The sequence below is a fragment of the Ornithorhynchus anatinus genome, chromosome 1 (assembly GCF_004115215.2).
Source record: "Ornithorhynchus anatinus isolate Pmale09 chromosome 1, mOrnAna1.pri.v4, whole genome shotgun sequence".
Classification (NCBI taxonomy): domain Eukaryota; kingdom Metazoa; phylum Chordata; class Mammalia; order Monotremata; family Ornithorhynchidae; genus Ornithorhynchus; species Ornithorhynchus anatinus.
Genome location: NC_041728.1, coordinates 41,265,760 through 41,282,922, shown reverse-complemented (window position 1 = coordinate 41,282,922; position 17,163 = coordinate 41,265,760). Strand labels below are relative to the sequence as shown.

Here is a 17,163-nt window from a genome sequence, read left to right as displayed (position 1 = left end):
ATTGTTCTGGTGAGGAGAATGTGTCGCTCAAGTCATTTCTAAATAATTACCCAACAGCTTTATTCTGAAGCAGTAGGGGAAAAAAATGAGAGTCTATGAGAAGTCTGGGTAAATAATTCATTTAGTAAAGAATATTTAAATTGAGGAGTTATTTTCAGGCTTTTCTCAAAGCTAGAAGTGGCTGAAGAGCTTTGATTAATCCGTAACTGCTCAGATTAATTTATTCCAGGTCCCGGGGTTAATGTCTCTTGTGTTCCTGGGGGCTCTAGGAGATGAGGCTGAGATCGCCGAGCAAAGCAGAGTGTTAAAACTGGGTGCAGCCAAACCTGGGAGCCTGAATTCTTCTATCCTGGGCCGAGCACTAATTCCTCTTCACGGCTCTCTCTGGCTCAGTGTCCCCCTTCTACAAGTGATCAGGGTTCCTTCCCCACATCCCTCCCCACCCCTCACCACCCAACTAAGAGGACTCCAGAGTCCACAAGGATGTGGACAAGAGACTGGCACCCCAAGAGACTGCTGCCAATATCCCCTGCCACTTCCCAGCTGCATTACCTCAGAGAAGGCCCCTCCTGCGGGAACAGGGCAAGCAAACATCTATCTTCCCAAGCTTTAGAAGCAGGACCTCCCCTGCCCCAGAGGGGCAAGCCACCCAATGGCAATAATAAATCAATCAATCGAATTTAATGAGTGCTTACTATGTAGAGACCACTATGCTAAGCGCTTGGGAGAGTACACAACAGAATTAGCAAACACATTCCCTGCCCTAATGAGTTGCAGTTTTCCTTTTTCCCATAGTGGGAAGGCTGTCTATTGTTGAATTTGCCCAGTTGTTTCTTTCCTTGTGTGTGTGTATTGCTCCTGACCTTGTCGTTAGCCTTTCCCAGTGCCCACTTAAAGTTCAAAAATAATACCGATTGTGTCCCCGGAACAAGAGAGGAGGATGGGAAAAAGGGTTAATTGTAATCTCTTCTCCCACTCCCTTCTGTATTGCCCTTGCACTTGGATTTGCTCCCTTTATTCACTGCAGCACTTATTTATATAGCTATAATTCATATCCTGATTTATATCAATGTCTATCTCCCCCTCTAGTCTGTAAGCTCACTGTGGGCAGGGAATGTGTCCACCAACTTTGTCATTTCGTACGCTCCCAAGCACTTAGTACCATGCTCTACACGCAGTAAGCACTCAATAAATATGATTGATTGACCGATTGACAGAAAGTGCCTGGAACCACTAAGATTATATTTAGACACTGACTCTGGCTCCAAATCAAATCCATCCAGGAGCCATCAGAGAGAAGTAGCAAGACCTGAGTGGGTGGCCACCGGTTGACCTTTAAACTACCCGGACTTTTCCCTTTCTCTCTTCATGCAGCATCAGTTCATGAAGCATCGGTCATGACCAGATGGGCTACTCACAAAGCAGGACCTGGGCAGGCACCGGGCTCTTCTTAGCAGGGGTACACAACTCAACTGTCCACCCTGGTCACTGCCTTGAGCAGACTTCATGTGGAACCACAATTCCCAAGAAGCCCCAAGTTTTCATGCAGCACATCATCCTCTGATCCCTTCATTGTTTGAGGCAGCAGTCAGAAAGGGATGGGAGAGAGGGGAGGATTATAAGATTGTACATTTATAAACCCCTTGAGGGCAGGGATGGTGTCTATCAACCCTACTGCAATAAAGAAGCAGCATGGTCTAGTGGAAAGACCATGGGCCTGGGAGTCAGAGGACCTGCATTCTAATCCCAGCTCTACCACCTGTCTGCTGTGTGACCTTGGGTAAGTCACTTAATTTCCTGTGCTCAGTTACCTCATCAGCAAAATGGAGATTAAGACTGTGATCCCCACCTGTGATGTGGACTGTGTCCAACCTGATTATTTGCATCTCCCCTGGCACTTAGAATGGTGCCTGGCACATAGTAAACACTTAACAAACACCATTAAAAAACCCCAACTTTATTATATCGTACTCTCCCAAGTGTTTAATACAGTGCTCCGCACATAAGAAACATTCAATAAATGAATGAATGAATCAATGGTATTTACTAGGTGTCCATAATGTGCAGACCACTGTATTAAGCTCTTGGGAGAGTACACAACACAACAGAGTTGGTAGACATGTTTCCTGCCCACAAGAAGCACAGTAGATTGCTTAATTGACTATAGATTGATTAACTGACTGATAACCAAGCACTGTAATAGACTCTAGACTGTAACTTCCTCTCTAGCCTGCGAGCCCTTTGAGGGCAGGGATTGTGTCCACCAAGTCTGTTATACTGTATTCCCCTCAGTGCTTAGTACAGTGCTGCGCACACAGTAAGCGCTCAATAAATACCAGTGACCGTTTAAAGAGAGATGGGTGGAAAAGGTGAGAAGGAGAAGAGGTGGGGACCCAAGAAGGATTTACAGATGCAGAGGTTAAGTTACCTGATCAAGACCCCTCTGTAACTTTGCAATTCGATCCCTTGGCAAGCCTAGTGTGACTTCCAAATGGTTTGAAATGTGGTCTTGCTTCATGGAGGAATCATCCTGTACATACTGATCCCCACTCCGGCCTCTGTGTGAACCCCACTTTGCCCCAACCCCATAAACAAGCCATCCGGCATAAAGACAGTTGCTTCCTAATCGCCCATTCTACAACGCACAATGCCTCTCTCGCTCTGGCTCTCCTTTCCCTCGGCTAATTTCCCAGAAATTAAATCGGTCCTCAGCAATGGCCGGTCTTACAGACACCCTCACCAAAATCCAATTAACCTTCGATAAAGGTTCTTCAATCAATAATATTTCTTTGGCTGGAGAAGGCAACGTTGAGCCTGAGAAGTCAGCTCCGGCGTGACCTTTATTTTTAACGAGATCAATGAGAGTCACCGTCATCGGCTCTTAAAGTAATTGGCAAATAGGATGATCGGCTTAGAGCCAGCAGCAATATCTTGTCCCAGTCTATGGAGGAGGAAACAAAAGGAGGGATCTCTCAGCCACACTTCTGAAGGGCGGTCCCAGGTCAGGATTGGGCTACCAACTGGAAAGAGACAAGAAGTTCCTTTAACTAGCAATTTTAGCGCAGAGTCAACAGATGGGAAAGGGAATGACACTCAATGTGAATCTTCACTTTAACCAAATCACTCACTACATGTTTTATTAAAGGGCAAATCTCTCATTCACTATCAGTACTTGACTTGTTCATATGAGTGTTGCGCTTCTTCTTCCTGTCTGTCAGGCTCTCTTAGAACTTCTGGCCTCTAGAACTTTTCCTCTCTTTAAGAAGTCTACTATCCTAACAACTTCCCCTTTATAGTAAATGATATCATTTTTGATAGTCATCCTTATCATCATCATCATCATCATCAGTGGCATTTACTGAGCACTTACTTGGTTAAAGCACTGTACTAAGCACTTGGGAGAGCACAATACAACAGAGTTGGTAATAATAATAATAGTATTTATTAAGTGCTTACTAGGTGTCAAGCATTGGTCTAAGCTTTGGGGTAGTTACAAGCTAATCAGGTTGGACACAGCCCCTGTTTTACATGTGGCTCACAGTCTTAATCCCCATTTTACAGATGAGGTAACTGAGGCACAGACAATAATAATAATAATAATGGTATTTGTTAAGCACTTACTATGTGCTAAGCACTGTTCTGAGTGCTGAGGTAGATACAAGGTAATCGGGTTGTCCCTCATGGGGATAACAGTCTTAATCCCCATTTTATAGATAAGGTAACTGAGGCACAAAGAAGTGAAGTGACTTGCCCAAGGTCACCCAACAGACAAGTGGTGGAGCTGGGACTTGAACCTGGGTCCTTCCGACTCCCAGGTCTGTGCTTTATCCACTAGGCCATGCTGATGATGTTGGTATTTGTTAAGCGCTTACTATGTGCAGAGCACTGTTCTAAGTGCTGGGGGTAGATACAGGGTAATCAGGTTGTCCCACGTGAGGCTCACAGTCTTAATCCCCATTTGACAGATGAGGTACTGAGGCACAGAGAAATGAAGTGACTTGCCCACAGTCACACAGCCGACAAGTGGCAGAGCAGGGATTCGAACCCATGACCTTTGACTCTCAAGCCCGGGCTCTTTCCACTGAGCCACGCTGCTTCCCTGTGCCCTGCCCACCCACAGTGTGCTTACAGTCTAGTCCTGGGGCTAGTACTAGCTCCTCACCACTGCTCTTTGCCTGGCTCTCCCCAGTCTACAAACAATAAAGATTCATTCCCAAGATGTATAATTTAAATAGTTAACACAATTCCCATTCATCTTTCAGGCTGCCTTCTCACTTGTGGATCTTCAAAAGAACAGTTAATATTCCTGCAAGGCATGTTTTCGTTATGCAGTGTGGAAAGAGAGCTTCTGAAGTACTGGGGAATGCTCTTCTCACAAAGAGAAGCAGCCTGGCCTAGTGGGAAGAGCCCAGGGACTGAAAGTCAGAGGATTTTGGTTCGAATTCTGGCTTCATCTCTTGTCTCCTGTGTTACTTTGGGCAAGTCACTTAACTTCTCTGTGCCTCAGTTACTTGGTCTGTAAGATAGGAATTCAATACCCCACTAGACTGTAAACTGTCCTTCTTTCCCACCCTCACCCCAAGCTCCCCTCCTTCTGCACAACATCATGTCAGCTGACTCTCTTCCAACCCCTCCCCATCCCTCATAATAATAATAATAAAAATAATTGTGGTATTTGTTAGCACTTACTATGTGGCAGGCACTGTACTAAGCACTGGGGTGGACACAAGCACATCAGGTTGGACACTGTCCCCATCCCAAATGGGGCTCACAGTCTCAATCCCCATTTTACAGATGAGGTAACTGAGGCAAAGAGAAGTTAAGTGACTTGTCCAAGGTCATGCAGCAGACAAGTGGTGGAACCAGGATTAGAACCCATGACCTCCTGACCCCTGGCCCATGCTCTATCCACTACACCATGCTGCTTCTCATGCCATCCCTCATCCGACAGCCCCAGCCAAATGCAGGCTGAAGACTCCTGCTCCACCATGGCCAAACTCCCCTTCGTTGTTGACCTGCTCCTGACTCAGTCTCCCTTCCCCTTTGCCATTTCAGACAGCAGGCTCTCCCTAGGCTCTTCCCCTCCACTCTCTCCCAAGGGGCCCTCGTCTTCCCCCGCTTCCAAAACTCACTGAGAAAAGGGAAGCAGTTGGCTCGATTCTTGGCACCCCACTGACCTCCCTGCCTTCAGCCTCTCCCTTTTCCAGGACATATTTGCCTCTGCTGCCTAGGTCATTTTTCTAAATGATCATTCTGCTCACATCTGCCCAGGCCTCATAAACCTCCAGTATCTGCCCATCCATCTCCATATCAGGCAGAAACTCCTTTAAATTGACTTTAAGGCCCTTAATCATCTCTCTCCTCCTACCTATCCTTGCTCCTCACCCACTACGATCCAACCCACACACTTTACTCCATTAGCACCAGCCTACTTACCTCACCTCGATCTCTCGCTCTCTCCCTGCTTATGTCCTCCCTCCTGCTTGGCATTCCCTCCCCCTACATATGACAGACCACCACTCCCCCATCTTCAAAGCCCTTCCAAAATCATATCTCCTCCAGGAAGCCTTCCCTGATTAGCCTCTCATCTCCCTCCCACCTCATTTCCCCCCCTTCTGTCTTGCCTATGTCCTTAGTTCATACCCCAAGTAGTGTGACACCTTCTCTACTCCTAGAGCACTTACTACCTATCTTTATAATCTGTGGCTTGCCCTCTCTGAAATTCAGTCTCTCCCACTAGGCTGTAAACTCTTTGGGGGCAGGGATCATGCCAGCAAACATTACCCTCCCAAAATCTTAGTACAGCGCTCCGAACAGAGCGACTGCTCAATAAAATACCATTGACTGATTGAGGAAATGAAAGACAGCAGCTCAAAGATCAGGGCTACTGAGGCAGATACAGGGGTCATCTGCATAGGGGTAGTACGTGGCTCAGTGGAAAGAGCACGGCCTTTGGAGTCAGAGGGCATGGGTTCAAATCCTGGCTCTGCCACTTGTCAGCTGTGTGACTGTGGGCAAGTCACTTAACTTCTCTGTGCCTCAGTTCCCTCATCTGTAAAATGGGGATTAAGACTGTGAGCCCCACATGGGACAACCTGATTCCCCTGTGTCTACCCCAGCGCTTAGAAGAGTGCTCTGCACATAGTAAGCGCTTAACAAATACCAACATTATTATTATTAACTAAAACCATGGAGGTAGATGATGGGAGATTCCATCCTTTATAGGTCACGGAGGATAAGGGCGGAGTTGTGGCCAATGGATTTGGCAAGAAGGAGGTCACTGGTGACCTTGGAGAAGGCAGTTGCTGTGGAGTGAAGGGGGGGGTGATGCCAAGCTTGTGAAAAGAGTAGGAGCCCCAACACCGAGCCTTAAGAGAGCCTATCAGAGACCTATCAGAGACCAAATACTAGATCTGGAATGAATTCTTCAACACAATTACACAGGTTCGATGTTTTCAGAAACCCTTCCTTGCCTTTTGGAAGAGTCACGTGTGGAGCTACCAGTATTCTGTTTGGACCCATTTCCATACCATTTTCTACCCAGTCAGTCAGTAAGTCAGTCAGTCATACTGATTGAGCACTTGCTGTGAGCAGGGCACTAAACTAAGTGTTTGGGAGAGAGTACAATATAACAATATAACAGACACATTCCCTGCCCACAGAGAGCTTACAGTCTAGAGGGGGAGAAAGACATTAATATAAAGTTACAGATATGTACAGAAGTGCTGTGGGGCTAAGGGGTGGGGGGGGGGATGAATACAGGGAGCAAGTCAGGGAGATGCAGAAGGGAGTGGGAAAAGAGGAAATTAGGGTTCTAGTCAGGCCTCTTGGAGGAGATGTCCCTTCAATAAGGCTTGAAGCAGGGAGTCTGTCACATATAAATACCACAAGCATTTTTATTATTATTAATAACACAACTCTCTGGATTTCCAGAGCTGGGTTCTTTCCACTGGCCCAACAGCAGGGATATTTTTAAGAAGTATATCAACTTACTGAATTGAAGCATAAATGGATGCATGTCTTTCTTACGTAATTCTACTGCCCCTGTATTGTTGTTGTTCTAGAACTTCCTAACTCTGCAACTTTGTCTCTCAAGAAAGCTACTATCTGAACAGCATGACCACCTGGAACCAAGCTTTCTCTTGAAAGCTAAAGCAAGCTCTGGCTGTGAGAAGCAGCATGGCCTAGTGGTAAGATCATGGGCTTGGGAATCAGAGGACATGGATTCCAATCCCGGCTCCGCCACTTGCCTGCTGGGTGACCTAGGGCAAGGCACTTAACTTCTCTGTGCCTCAGTTACCTCATCAGTTACTGTGAGCCTCATGTGAAACAGGGACTGTGTCCAACCTGATTAATTTGAATTTACCCCAGCACTTAGAACAGTGCTTGGCACATAGTAAAGGCTTAATAAATATTATCATTACTATTATTATGTCGGTACTTGTTAAAGGGGAACTCCTAGATAGGTAATTATTGAGCAAGTGAGTGTTTACAAGAGGTTAGTACTCAGTTTGTTTTGTAAGAGGGTAGCTGGGCTTCCACTTCAAGTGGAGAGGTGATGCACAGGCTTGGAGAACGCCTTCCATTCAGGAGAGTTCTGTCTGTAGCTTCTTTCCACTTTCTCAAGTAATAATAAATGTGGCACTTATTAAGGGCTTACTATGTGCAAAGCACTGTATTAAGCGCTGTGGTAGATACAAGAAAATCAGACCTAACTCAGTACCTGTCCACATGGAGCTCACAGTCTAAGATATAGGGAGAACACGTATTTAATCCCCATTTTACCGCTGAGGCAACTGAGGCACAGGGCAGTGAAGTAACTTGCCCAAAGTTGCACAGAAGTTAAGTGGCAGAGCCAGGATTAGAACCCTGGTCAATTAGTCAGTTGGCGAGTCAATCATATTTATTGAGCACTTATTGTTTGCAGGGCACTGTACTAAGCACTTGGGAGAGTATGATATAACAATATAACAGACATAGTCCCTGCCCACAACGAGCTTACACTTTAGAGGAACTTCCAGACCTGTGCTCTTTCTGCTGCTTCCAAGGCAGACTTATCCACTCAGGCTTCTGATCAGGTCCATTTATGCTTAACAACAAAAGAGATTGGTGGTTCCAGGTGTGAAGAGATGGACATTCAGTTAGCGTTTTAATTCCAACAATCCTCTTATACACGCAAACCTACACGTAAGAACAGCTAACCTGGCCCTCTGTCACTGGAGTAAGGCAAACTGAGGGCTTTCACAAGTCTCCCTTGCCTTCCGGCATGGGCCACCCACCTTTGTGGATCCCACACTCCGCCTCTCTGTCAGGACAGAGGAAAGGGGAAGGAGCAAAGCCTTTAGAAAATGTAGAATGCTCAGTCTCCTGTTTCCTGACTCCCTGGAGCTGGGGCTGGGAAGGAAAGGAGCTTCACTATTCTACTCTGAATGACTTCACCAGGCAGCCCTCCTTGTTTACATTTGCTTGATGGTTGAAATATGCATCAGAAGTGTTTATCGGTTCATTGTTTCAATTCTTGTCTTCCCCTACTGGACTTTGAAGTCCTTAAGGCCAGTAAATGTCTCTACTTACTAGGATCTCTAGTTCTCCACACCCGTAATGAGGTTTGCGGGCACTGAATGAATGAATAATTATGATCCTGATTATCGTGATGCCAGAAGGGCTCCTAGAATAGACTGCACCTAAACCACCCCAGGAAAATGGGTGTTGAGTCTATTTTTCCAGCTCTTCAGAAAAGATTTCCCAGTCTTCTTTGGGACTCCATTCCCATGTTTAACCCCATCGCTTCCTCCTCCTCCTCCTAATCCCTCCACCACTCCTCGACAAACACCCACACTCACATCTTCAAGCTCACATTCTTCCAACATGATGACCCTCAGGCTCTTACCCATGAACTCCAAGTCTAACACATATATAGAACGACCAAGTCTGAGGTAAAATGAAACCATCCAACAGACTTCCCTTACAGTCCCATACCCCTATTTGTTAAGCAGTGTGTGGTCTAGCGGAAAGAGCAAAGACCTGGGAATAAGAGGACCGGAGCTCTAATCCTGGCTCTGCCACTTGCTGCTGAGTGATCTTGAGTAAGTCACCTAACTTCTCGGTGCCTTAGTTCCTTCATCTGCAAAATGGGGATTCAATACCTGTTCTCTCTCCCACATAGACTGTAAACCTCATGTAGGACCTGATTATCTTATATCTACTTCAGCACTTAGCACAGTGCTTGGCATACAGTAAGTGCTGAACAAATACTACAATTATTATTGCTATTATTTCTATTATTATACACCAGACACTGTATGAATCACTTGGGTAGATACAAGCTAATTGGGTTGGACAGTCCATGTCCTTCATGGGGCTCAGAGCCTTAATCCCCATTTTATAGATGAAGTAACTGAGGCAAAGAAAAGTTAAGTGATTTGCCCAAGGTCATACAGGAGACAAGTGGCAGAGCCCATATTAGAACCTGGGTCCTCTGACTCCCAGACCAGTGCTCAATCTACTAGGATATCCTGCTTCTCCGTGGCCTGTTGCTTTCACTTTTAAAAGAATAATTTGATTCTGCCCTATTCAATGAAAGACCTCTGTCCCACATGAGCTTTCTCATAAATATGTTTCACTGAGAGCCAACTTACATGGTTCTTAAGAAAAACCAACACTGTAATTTTGCATCTGTTACACATACCCTTAAATTGGCTTCAAACATTTGTTTTGACTAAGCGTAATGTAAACTCTAAGTACAACACAGTCTCAGGACACGGTTTAGGATTTGCACACTTTGCAATTTGCACAGTTCGCCAAAAAAAGTTTTACAGTGTGCCCTTGTGTGCTCTCTCTCTCTCTCTCTCTTGCTTTTCTCCCCACTCTTCATTCCTTTGCTCCTGTGAATGAGCTGCAGAGCACTGCAGGTGGAAATCTAGATATCAGGTTGATCTCGTCTATCTTAGTTCATCCTTGCCTTTTTTATTTCTACTGAGTCCATTGCCCTCACCAGTTGTTTCAAATGTTTAACTCCCTCTTCAAACCCTTTGTCCCCTGCCTCCTCCCTGTCCTGTCCCTACTGACCTGGCCATGTAATTTATTGATTAAATTGAAAATGTCAGGGATGCTCTCCTTAAAATCTCCCCTGCTCCTCTCCAGTCCCTTCCTTCACCTGCCCCTTCTATGACTCTCCCATCTTTCCCAGGTGTAGCTCAAGAGGTGATCTCCCGCCTCCACTCAGAATCTATTTCCTCCACCCGTGCCTCCGACACCCTCTACCGGTGCCTCCGACACTATCCCTTCACATCTTATCGAAAAGCTTGCTCCCATTTTGTCTCCTCTCTGACCTCCTTCTTCAACTGTTCTCTTTCCAGTGGCTTCTTCCCCACTGCTTTCAAACCTGCTCATTTCTCCCCTATCCTAAAATATCCTCCACTGACCACACGGCTCCCTCCAGTTATCACCCCATCTCCCTCCTACTATTCCTCTCCAAAGTCCTTGGCAAGCTGACTACACTCATTGCCTCCATTTCCTCTCCTCCAATTCTCTCCTTGACTATCTCCAATATGGCTTCCTCCGCTTTCACTCACCCAGACACTGCCATCTCCAAGGTCACCAATGATTTCCTTCTTGCCAAATCCAACAGCCTTTATACTCCATAAATTACATTCCTCTATACTCTATATTCCTCCTCAACCTCTCAGCTGCCTTCAACACTGGAGGCCACCCCTTTCTCTTGGAAACATTATCCAACCTGGGCTTCCCTGACACTGTCCTCTTCTGGCTCTCCTCCTCTTTCTCAGGCCACTCATTCTCAGTTTCTTTCGTGGGCTACTCCTCTGCCTCCCACCCCCTAACTGTGGGAGTCCCTCAAGTCTCATTTCTGGATCCCCTTGGGTGCGGGAATTTACACCCACTCCCTTGAAGAACTCATTTGCACCCATGGCTTCAACTAGAATCTCTACGAAGATGATTCCCATATCTACATCTCCAGCCCTGATCTCTCTCCTTCTCTGCAGTCTCACATTTCCTCCTGCCTCCAGGACATCTCTACTCAGATGTCTCAGCGACACTTCAAACCTAACATGTCCAAAACTGACCTCTTTATCTTCCCATTCAATCCCTGTCATTATCCTGATTTTCCCATCCCTGTAGATCTACAGAAATGGCACAACCATCCTTCCTGTCTCACAAGCCCATAACCTCGGCATTATCCTTGACTCATCTCTCTCATTCAACACGCTTATTAAGTCTGTCCCCAAATCCTGTCTGTTCCACCTTCACAACATTGCTAAAAATCCACCCTTTCTTGTCCATCCAAATTACTAATACTATATTAGACTCTTTGCTGACCACCCTGCGTCCTGTCTCCCCACTTCAATCCATATTTCACTCTGCTGCCCAGCTCATTTTTCTTAAAAAAGCTTAATCCATGTTTCCTCTCTCCTCAATAATCTCCAGTGGTTGCCCATCCACCTCTGCATCGAACAGAAACTCCATACCATTGACTTTAAAGTACACAATCACCACGCCCCCTCCTACATTACCTCCCTGTTGTCCTACTACAACCTAGCCCACACACTTTGCTTCTCTAATGCCAACATACCGTACCTCAATCTCATCTCTCTTGCTGGCAACCCCTCACCCATGTCCTGACTCTAGCCTCCCCCGTTTATAGAACAGACCATCCCTCTCTCCACCTTCAAACCCCTATTAAAATCACATCTCCTCCAAGAGGCCTTCCCCAACTAAGCCCTCATTTGCCCTCTCCCTCTCTCTTCTGCACCATTCTTGTACTTGGATTTGTACCCTTTATCTATCCCACACTCAGTCCCACAGCACTTATGTATATATCTGTAACTTATTTGAATGTCTATCCCCCCATCTACACTACAGTCTCCTTGTGGCTAGGGAACAGGTCTACAAAATCTGGAGTACTACACTCTACCAAGCACTTAGTACAGTGCTCTACACGCAATAAGCACTCAATAAATATGGCTGATTAATCTCTCTCATACACAATCCTCTCACATAATACACAGGACCTCAAGATTTGACCTTGAACAGGCACGTTGAGTGTAACATTTTGACACTCATTTTATGTCTAAAATTCAGGAATACTGAACTTTAATTCACATTTCAAAACTCCACCTTTCCTTGTTGGAATGAATCTCTTAATAACTAAATTATTAGGTGAACAATGCAGACTCCTCTGAGAAGCAGCAGGGCCTAGTGGAAAGAGCCCAGGGTGGAAGTCACAGGGCCTGGGTTCTAATCCCGGCTCTGCTATTTGTCTATTGTGTGACCTTGGGCAAGACACTTCACTTCTCAATTCTCTTTGCTTGAGTTACCTCGCCTTCAAAATGGGGACTAAAACTGTGAGCCCTACGTGGGACAGGAACTCTGTCTTGTATCCACCCCAGTGCTTAGTATGAAGCCTAGCACACAGTAAGTGCTTAACATGTATCACAATTATCATTATTATTATTATTAGGCTACAGGCAGTGAAAAGATGATCCTACAAAGAAACTCTGTCATGGAGGAACATACCAAGGAGACTCTAGGGAGGTGGGTATCATCTGATAGAGTTTACAAATTATGAAAATACTCCAAAAGAAATTGGGCAAGCCTCTGAAAAGTGGAGGGTAGTTTGGGTTTGGTTTCTGCTCACTGGGTAATGCCTTAGTAATTTGTCACCACTGCAAGACATATTGGATTCACCCCCAAAACTGGGCCTTCCATCCACCCGGCTCACACCTCTTTCTATGGGGGCTAAGGGTGACACTATCAGTTAGGTAATCCATCAACGGTAATGATTGAGCACTTACTATGTGCAGACCACTGTACTAAGCACTTGGGAGAGTACAATTCAACAGAGTTGATAGATGTGAATCCTGAGGTAGTTTGTCAAACCTACCAGTTGGGAAGCAGCATGGCAAGTCTGGGTTCTAATCCCAACTCGCCCACCTGCCTGTTGTGTGACCTTGGGCAAGTCACTTAACTTTTTCGGGCCTCAATTTCCTCAGCTAAAAATAGGTATTAAATCCAACTCCCTCCTACTTAGACTGTGAGCCCCATGTGGGACAGGGACTATGTCCAACCCAATTATCTTGTATCTACTCCAGCGCTTAGTAGTTTTGCCACATAGTAAGTGCTTAATAAATACCATAATTTTTATTCTTATCCAAGCATGTCACCAACTGACTTCCCTTGTCACTTGCTCAGTCTAATAAACCATTTTCTACAAAAGCCAACCTTCGTTTTGCCCTGCCCTCAAACTAATTTCTAGGCCCAGGCACGGAGCTTCTTGCAAGGTTGCTGTTCAGCATGGTGATATTAACAGGGCAAGATTTCCACCCAACCCCCAGCTCACTCCACCTCCCTCCTCTTCCCTCTGTCAACATCCCCACCCGCCTACATTCGCACTGCCAGCACCACTCACCCAGGCACGAGCAACCGTGCCACCGACAGATCTTTCCGTGTTTGCACTTGTCTTTAAAAATCAAAGCCTCCTCTGATTAAATGCCATTACAGCTGGCATTCCCAGGAATCCAGAGAGATTAATGCACTTTGAGGGCAGCTATAATGATAATCTCGCCACAGCCAGTATTAAGTAAATGTCAGTAACCTGTTTGAAAGGGAGGGAGGAGCTGGGGAATACTTATCATTTAGGAAGCAGAGATCTTAGGCTTCTCTTGCAGGTTACTCTGAGAGAAGCCCCTGTTCAGGAAAAGCTCCTCTCCTTCCCCCCACCTGCTGCTGCATGTCGGTCGAGTGACCAGAGTGGCAGAGGGTAGGAGTGGGAATATGTCCGTGCGTGTGTGTGTTTATGCATGCACGTAAGGGCTGCATCCAACAAATCTCACTGTAAAATTTCACCCAACCCTGAGGTGCCAGTGAAACCCTGTAGAGTTGAACCCCAAATCACCCATCGCCATTTGCCCCTCAATCCATCATTCTCATGAAGGCAATTTCTACCTAATAATAATTGGGTTGTTGGGTCAGTACTTACTATGTGTCAGGCAGCATAGCAAGCGCTGAGTTAGGTATAGTAAATGCAGATTGAACACAGTGCCGGTCCCATATGGGGATCACAGTTTATTGAATTCTCATTTTACAGATGAGGGAACTGAGGCACAGAAGACTAAAGTTTCTGGCCCAAGGTCAAGGTCACAGGCAGGCAAGCGGCAGATCCGGGATTAGAACCCAGGTCCCCTGATTCCCAGGGCCATGCTCTTTCCACTAGGTCACGCTGCTTCTCCCAGCAGGGTGAGTCCAGTCTTGTGTTTAAAACTCAGAGCCGGAGTTGGAGGTCAGGTCCTGGCCCAACCATTTCTCATGATCAGAAGAGCTCTTCTTGGCCTAAACTTCTCATCCTCTTGTTTCCCTTATATCTCTCCAGCTCTCTTTCTCTTTCAGAGCTCTTCTATTCCCAGAATCTTGGTTAGAGGTTAATCCCCCATGGGGTCAAGTTAAGTACTCTGAATTCCCTTCACTTTTCCTCATGGATCACTCTTATCTTCACTACCTCTAGACAATGTGCCATCAGTAATAATAAGGATGATAATTATGGCATTTTTAAGCCCTTAATGTATACTAAGGACTGGAGAAGATACAAGATTATGACATCCGACACAGTCCTTATCCCACATGGGACAAGCACTGTGTCCTACCCCCACATTTTACAGATGTGGCCCAGGGAGGGTAAGTGACTTGCCCAATCAATCAACCAATCAATGGTATTTGCTGAGCACTTACAGTATGAAGAACACTGTACCAAGAGCTTTGGTAAGTGTAAAATAATAGAGTTGGTAGACGTGCTCCCTGTCACCCCTCAAGGAGCCAGGGCTGGAGGCTTCTGACCCCAAGTCTCATGCTTTTTCCACTAGGCTACATGCCTCCTTTGCTTTCTGGTTATCCCACAGGCTGCCTGCCAAAGCCCATGTGAGAATGTCTGCAAGGGGGATGCAAAGGGGACGTCTATGTCTGCAAGGGGGATGCAAAGGGGAAGTCTGGTCCACGATACAAGTGACTAAAGAGGAAATTCAAAGACAAACAGGACTTGCTAGTCCCAAAGCCTCAGAGAACCTCAGAGGGAGAGATGAAAGCAAGCTTACAGATAGCAGGCTGTGGGCGAGGGGAGTCCTGACGGCCTTGTTGTTATTATTGAAAGTAATAATAATGATAATAATAATAATTGTTAAGCACTTACTATGTGCCAAACAACATACTAAGTGCTGAGGCAGATACAAGTCAATCAGATCTGACATAGGGCTCACAGCCTAATTAGGAGGGCTCCCCCTCTAGACTGTAAGTTCGTGATGGGCAGGGAATGGTGTCTGCTTATTCTCTTATACTGTACTCTCCCAAGTACTTAAAATAGTGCTCTGTGCATAGTAAGCACTCTATAAATACGATTGATTCATTGTATACCCATTTTGCAGATGAGGGAACTGAGGCACAGAGAAGTGAAGTGACTCACTCAAGATCACCTAGCAGAAAAGTGATGAGGCCAGAATGAGAACCCAGGTCCTCTGACTCCCTGTCCTGTGCTCTTTCCACTACGCCACATTGCTTCTAGGGAATGGGGGGAACTGGCTCTCTGACTCCCTTTTGCTCCTTTCCCGACAAACCTTGATTTGGCGATGGCTGGGAGGAGAAAAAGAGAGGAAGGATGACGTCTACACTTCAGGACACAGCAGATGGGTGGATGAAGGCCCACTGATTTCATGTCATTGTTCTAAGATGGTAGGTTGGCTCTGAGCTCACCAACAGCCCAGAGACAGAGAGAGAGAGAGAGAGAGATTTGTGGTCACCTTTCAGAGAAAGGACAGGGTATAGAAAGGTGGCAGACACATGCTTTAGTGATCAAAATTCTCCATCGGCACTAATAATAATAATACTAATAATAATGGCAATAATAACTGTGACATTTGTTAAGTGCTTACTACGTGCCAAACAGTGTACTAAGTACTGGGGTCCACACAAGATGATCAGATTAAACACAGTCCGTATCCCAAATGGGACTCACAGTCTAAGTAGGAGGGAGAAAAGATATAGAATCCCCATTTCACAGTAAAGGAAATGAGGCCCAGGGGAGTTAAGTGACCTGCCCAAGGACACACAACAGGCACATGGTGGAGTTGGGATCAGAATCTGGATCTCCTGACTCCCAGGCCCATACTCTTTCCACTAGGCCACGCTGCTGCCTCACCAGGCTTCTGAGAGATGGGACAATCTATCATGTGTTGGGTGCCCCTAGGGACCTACACATACCCCATCTCTAAATGGAGCTGTATCTCAGTCACATCTATCTTGCCATCGACGCTTTTTTAATGGCATTTTTTAAGCACTTACTATGTGCCAGGCACTGTGCTAAGCACTGGAGTAGATATGAACTGATCAGGTTGGACACAGGTCCATGTCCCACATGGGACTCACAGTCTTAATCCCCATTTTATAGATAAGATAACTGAGGCACAGAGAGGTTAAATGACTTACCCAATCAATCAATCAATCAACCGATGGAATTTATCGTACACTTCTGGTGTGCAGAACACTGTACCAACATCTTGGAAAAGTGCAAATGACTTGCCTAAGGTCACACAGCAGACATGTGGTGGATAATAATGATAATGATGATATTTGTTAAGCGCTCACTACGTGCCAAGCACTGTTCTAATCACTGGGGTAGATACAAGATAATCAGTTTGTCCCACGTGGAGACCACAGTCTTAATCCCCATTTTACAATGAAGTACCTGAGGCACAGAGAAGTGAAGTGATTTATCCAAAGTCACACAGCTGATAAGTGGCAGAGGCAGGATTAGAACCCACTACCTCTGACTCCCAAGCCCGTGCTCTCTCCTATGCACCCTTGCCACGTCCACCCTCTGGGCTGGAACTCCCTTTCCCTTGGAATATGATAGACCACCATTCTCATCTCTTTCAAAACCTTATTTGAATCCCATCTCCTCCAGGAGCCGCTCCCTGCCTAAACCCTGAATTCCACTTCTCCCTCTCTCTTCTGCATCCCCTTGCACTTGGAACTGAACCCACCCCCAGCCCCACGGCACTTAGGTCCCCATCTGTAGTTTATTTATATTAATGTCTGCCTCCCCTTCTAGTCTGTAAGTTTTCTTGAGGGCAGGGAACACATGGACCAACTCCATTGTACTGA

General features: G+C 45.9%; 1 protein-coding gene across 4 annotated transcripts in view; it reads right to left on the bottom strand.

Moving 5' to 3' along the window:
- Positions 1-17,163, bottom strand: part of ADCK1 (aarF domain containing kinase 1) — a 133,927-nt gene that overhangs the window by 15,234 nt on the left and 101,530 nt on the right. The window lies entirely within an intron of this gene.